The 5,551-nt window shown below is 33.9% G+C and overlaps 1 non-coding gene across 1 annotated transcript; it reads right to left on the bottom strand.

Annotated features, from left to right (window-relative positions):
• Positions 1-5,142: 5,142 nt before the first annotated feature.
• Positions 5,143-5,246, bottom strand: LOC127745370 (small nucleolar RNA R71). Its single transcript, XR_008006567.1, has one exon. It is a non-coding gene; the product is annotated as a small nucleolar RNA R71 (small nucleolar RNA).
• Positions 5,247-5,551: the final 305 nt, after the last annotated feature.

Here is a 5,551-nt window from a genome sequence, read left to right as displayed (position 1 = left end):
CGTTTAACGCCAAGTTACGTCGTCTATCCTTGCGCAAAGTATGGACTATTATATATTGCTGGAAAGCCCTGGATGTCTACTTTCCAACGCCGTTGAGAGCGCGCCAATTGGACTCCTGTAGCTCCAGAAAATCTATTTCGAGTTTAGGAAGGTCAGGATCCAACAGCATCAACAGTCCTTTTTCAGCCTAAGTCAGATTTTTGCTCAACTCCCTCAATTTCAGCCAGAAAATACCTGAAATCACAGAAAAACACACAAACTCATAGTAAAGTCCAGAAATATGATTTTTTCCTAAAAACTAATATTATTTTATTAAAAACTAACTGAAACATGCTAAAATCTACATGAAATTACCCCCAAAAAGCGTACAAAATATCCGCTCATCATATAGCTTGATAATTGTGATATTGGGAGCAAGTGTAGTTGAGTTGGTGGATTGTTGATGACTTGAGGCTTGTTTGAAATCAATTTGGTGATTTTGCATATATTGAAAATTGGCTAAGGTATGGTTTTGGTTTTTTCTATATAATATGTAATATTTTTAGACACTTAGGCTAGTGGACCATAGGATAGGATTGAATTGATTATATGGTTGTTTGAATTATAATTGTGTTGTATGCATGTTGAAGGAAGTTGAATAAATGGTATGGTTGAGATATGATTGTGGTGAAATATTAATATGATGATGATAAATGATAGATGATGATTATTTGTATGGAATGTTATTAATGAATAAGGTTGTTGAGATTTAATTGAGGAATTGGTGAATTAAATAGTAAATTAGGTGTAGAAATGATAGAGAAAATGGAACGGTAAGTGATGAAATATATGGATGTGATTGTGGATGTGAATGGTGAGTTTTGGTGTGAATTAGAATGTTTGTGAATTAGTTTTGGTTTGGTTTGGTTTTAGAATTTGGAAACTAGAAAACTTTGATATTTTTGTGTAAAACTTGATTTTTGGTGAAATTTAGCGGATCATAACTTGAGCCTCAGACATTGAAATTGAATGATTTTTATTTTAAATTAAAGATGATTTCCAGAGCTCTAAAATTATATAAATTTTGAGGAAAATAGAGTTTTGTACAGGAAGTTATAATCGTCAGAAGTTCAGTACAAAAATCAGAAATTTTGCAGCTTTGAGATTTTTCTAAGATCATTACAGCATGCGTATGCGACCCAGTACACAAGACGCGAGCATTCCATTCGGGTTGGAACACTCGCGTACATGAGTAGGGTTCTACGTATGTGGACACGTTCTTTTGCAACGTGTTCATACACACGGCAGGGGTGTGCGTAGCATAGGCCCTGTTTTGCTAAAAAATAGTTTTTCTTCGTTTTTAAGGATTCTCTAGCCTTCTAAACTTCTTTATCTACTGTATAAGATTGCTAACTTGTAATTAGGCCCTAAGATTGATAGAGATAGTCTGGTCAATCAAATTGGTGAAATCATGTATGAGTTTAGAAGACTGGGACTTAGGTTTCTAGGGTACAGAGGATGGATTAATTGAGTTAGATGAAGGAGTACTGTAATGATGATTAATGTGATGATTTGTGAAATTACGGATTGATTATGGTTGAGACGAGTTTAGGACTCGGGGTTGAAAGATGACTTTATTGAGTATTGAAAATGATTTCTGAAAACTGCTGATATATTGTTGTATGATGAGACTGTTGAGTCGCTATGCGCCAGATGAGCGGATAATTTATACGCTTTTTGGCATTGTTTTTAGGTTGTTTTTAGTAAGTTCAAGCTACTTTTAGGGATGTTTTCATTAGTTTTTATGTTAAATTTACATTTCTGGACTTTACTATGAGTTTGTGTGTTTTTCTGTGATTTCAGGTAATTTCTGGCTGAAATTGAGGGACTTGAGCAAAACTCTGAGAGGAGACTGACAAAGGACTACTGATACTGTTGGAATCTGACCTCCCTGCACTCGAAATGGATTTTCTGGAGCTACAAAACTCCAAATGGCGCGCTCTCAACGGCGTTTGAAATTAGCCATCTAGAGCTTTCCAGCAATATATAATAGTTCATACTTTATTCAGAAATTGATGACGTAAACTGGCGCTCAACGCCAGTTCCATATTGCTGTCTGGAGTAAAACGCCAGAAAGACGTCACGACCCGGAGTTGAACGCCCAAAACACGTTACAACTTGGCGTTCAACTCCAAAAGAAGTCTCAGCTCGTGGATAGATCAAACTCAGCCCAAACACACACCAAGTGGGCCCCGGAAGTGAATTTATGCATCAATTACTTACTCATGTAAACCCTATTAGCTAGTCTAGTATAAATAGGATAATTTACTATTGTATTAGACATCTTTGGTCTCAGTTTCATTTTATTCTTCATCTTAGGAGGCTATCGATCACGTTTTGGGGGCTGGCCATTTGGCCATGCCTGAACCTTTCACTTATGTATTTTCAATAGTGGAGTTTCTACACACCATAGATTAAGGGTGTGGAGCTCTGCTGTACCTCATGTTTTAATGCAATTACTATTATTTCCTATTCAATTCTCTTTATTCCTATTCTAAGATATTCGTTGCACTTCAACTCGATGAATGTGATGATCCGTGACACTCATCATCATTCTCACCTATGAACGCGCGTGATTGACAACCACTTCTATTCTACCTTAGGCCAGGCGCATATCTCTTGGATTCCTTAATCAGAATCTTCGTGGTATAAGCTAGAATTGATGGCGGCATTCATGAGAATCCGGAAAGTCTAAGCCTTGTCTGTGGTATTCCGAGTAGGATTCCGGGATTGAATGACTGTGACAAGCTTCAAACTCCTGAAGGCTGGGCGTTAGTGAAATACGCAAAAGAATCAAGGGATTCTATTCCAACTTGATTGAGAACCGACAGATGATTTGCCATGCTGTGACAGAGCATTTGGACCTTTTTCACTGAGAGGATGGGATGTAGCTATTGACAACAATGATGCCCTACATACATCTTGCCATGGAAAGGAGTGAGAAGGATTGAATGAAGCAGTAGGAAAGCAGAGATTCAGGAGGAGCACAGCATCTCCATACACCTATCTGAAATTCCCACCATGGAAATACATGAGCAAATTTATCTTTATTTCATGTTTATTATTTATTATTAATTTTTGAAAATCCATAATCAATTACTATCCGCCTGACTGAGATTTACAATATGACCATAGCTTGCTTCATACCAACAATTTCTGTGGGATCGACCCTTACTCACGTAAGGTTTATTACTTGGACGACCCAGTACACTTGCTGGTTAGTTGAACGGAGTTGTGTCCACACACAGCAAAGAGCCATTATAATTATTCCATACAACAACAAAGAATACAACATTGATGATCACAATTTTGTCCACCAAGTTTTTGGCGCCGTTGCCGGGGATTGTTCGAGTTTGGACAACTGACGGTTCATCTTGTTGCTCAGATTAGGTAATTTTCTTTTCAAAATTTTTCAAAAACTTTTATTTATTTTCGTTTTTCTAAATAATATTTTTCAAAAAAAAATTGAATTAATAAAATCATAAAAATAAAAAATATTTTATGTTTCTTGTTTGAGTCTTGAGTCAATTATTAAGTTTGGTGTCAATTGCATGCTTTGAAAATTTTTTCTTGCATTTTTTCGAAAAATTCATGCATTCATAGTGTTCTTCATGATCTTCAAGTTGTTCTTGATAAGTCCTCTTGTTTGATCTTGATGTTTTCTTGTTTTGTGTATTTTCTTGTTTTTCATATGCATTTTTTGCTTGTTAGAGTCCATGCATTAAAGATTTCTAAGTTTGGTGTCTTGCATTATTTCTTTGCATAAAAATTTTTTCAAAAATATGTTCTTGATGTTCATCTTGATCTTCAAAGTGTTCTTGGTATTCATCTTGACATTCATAGTATTATTGCATGTATCATGTGTTTTGATCCAAAATTTTTAAGTTTTGAGTTATAATTGTGTTTTTCCGTCATCATAAAAAATTTCAAAAAAAAGAAAAAATATCTTTTCCTTATTTCCCTCCAAATTTTCGAAATTTTGGGTTGACTTGGTCAAAAAAATTTTAAAAATTAGTTGTTTCTCATAAGTCAAGTCAAATTTTCAATTTTAAAAATCCTATCTTTTCAAAAAAATTTTCAAAAATAAAATCTTTTTCATTTTTTCTTATTAATTTCGAAAATTTTAAAATTATTTTCAAAATCTTTTTCTTAATTTTATTTCAAATTTTTGAAATTACACTAACAATTAATGTGATTGATTCAAAAATTTGAAGTTTGTTACTTTCTTGTTAAAAAAGGTTCCATCTTTAAATTCTAGAATCATATCTTTTAATTTCTTGTTAGTTAAGTAATTAATTTTAAAAAATTAAACCTATCTTATCTTATCTTTTATATCATATCTTTTTCAAAATTTTATCTTTTTCAAAAATTTAATTTTAAAATATCTTATTTAACTTCTTATCTTCTTATCTTTTCAAATTTGATTTTAATATCTTTTTCAACTAACTATTTGACTTTTTGTTTGTCTCTTATCTTTTTCAAAACCACCTAACTACTTTTTCCTCTCTAATTTTCGAAAATATCTCATCCCTTTTTCAAAAATTCTTTTTAATTAATTAATTATTTTAATTTTAATTATATCTTTTCTTTAATTTTCGAAAATCACTAACTACTTTTTCAAAATTATTTTCGAAATTCTCTAGCTTTTCTCCTTTTCTATTTATTTATTTATTTACTAACACTTCTCTTCACCTCTCTTCATCTCAAATCACTACCTCTATCCTTAACCATTCTTCTTCACTCTTCTTCCCTTCCTTCTTCTACTAACAACAAGGATCCTCTTTACTGTGACATATAGGATTCCTTTTTCTTTTCTTGTTCTCTTCTTCCCTATATGAGCAGAAACATGGAAAAAGACACTCTTGTTGAAGCTGATCCAGAACCTGAAAGGACTCTGAAGAGGAAACTAAGAGAAGCTAAATTACAACAATCCAGAGATAACCTTTCTGAAATTTTCGAACAAGAGAAGGAGATGGCAGCCGAACCCAACAACAATAATGCAAGGAGGATGCTTGGTGACTTCACAAAACCAACGTCCAAATTTGATGGAAGAAGCATCTCCATTCATTCTTGGATAAATTCTTTCCTCCTCAAAAGCTGAGCAAGCTTAGAGTGGATGTTCAAACCTTCAAGCAAAAGGATGGTGAATCCCTCTATGAAGCTTGGGAAAGATACAAGCAGCTGACCAAAAGATGTCCATCTGACATGTTTTCAGAATGGACCATATTAGATATATTCTATTATGGTCTATCTGAGTTTTCCAAGATGTCATTGGACCATTCCGCATGTGGATCCATTCACCTAAAGAAAACGCCTGAAGAGGCTCAAGAACTTATTGACATGGTTGCAAATAACCAATTCATGTATACTTCTGAGAGAAATTCCGTGAATAGTGGGACGCCTCAGAGGAAGGGAGTTCTTGAAATTGATACTCTGAATGCCATATTGGCTCAGAACAAAGTGTTGACTCAGCAAGTCAACATGATCTCTCAAAGTCTGAATAGATGGCAAC

This window comes from Arachis duranensis, chromosome 2 (genome assembly GCF_000817695.3).
Source record: "Arachis duranensis cultivar V14167 chromosome 2, aradu.V14167.gnm2.J7QH, whole genome shotgun sequence".
In the NCBI taxonomy this organism is placed as follows: domain Eukaryota; kingdom Viridiplantae; phylum Streptophyta; class Magnoliopsida; order Fabales; family Fabaceae; genus Arachis; species Arachis duranensis.
This window is presented reverse-complemented; position numbering and strand designations above follow the sequence as displayed.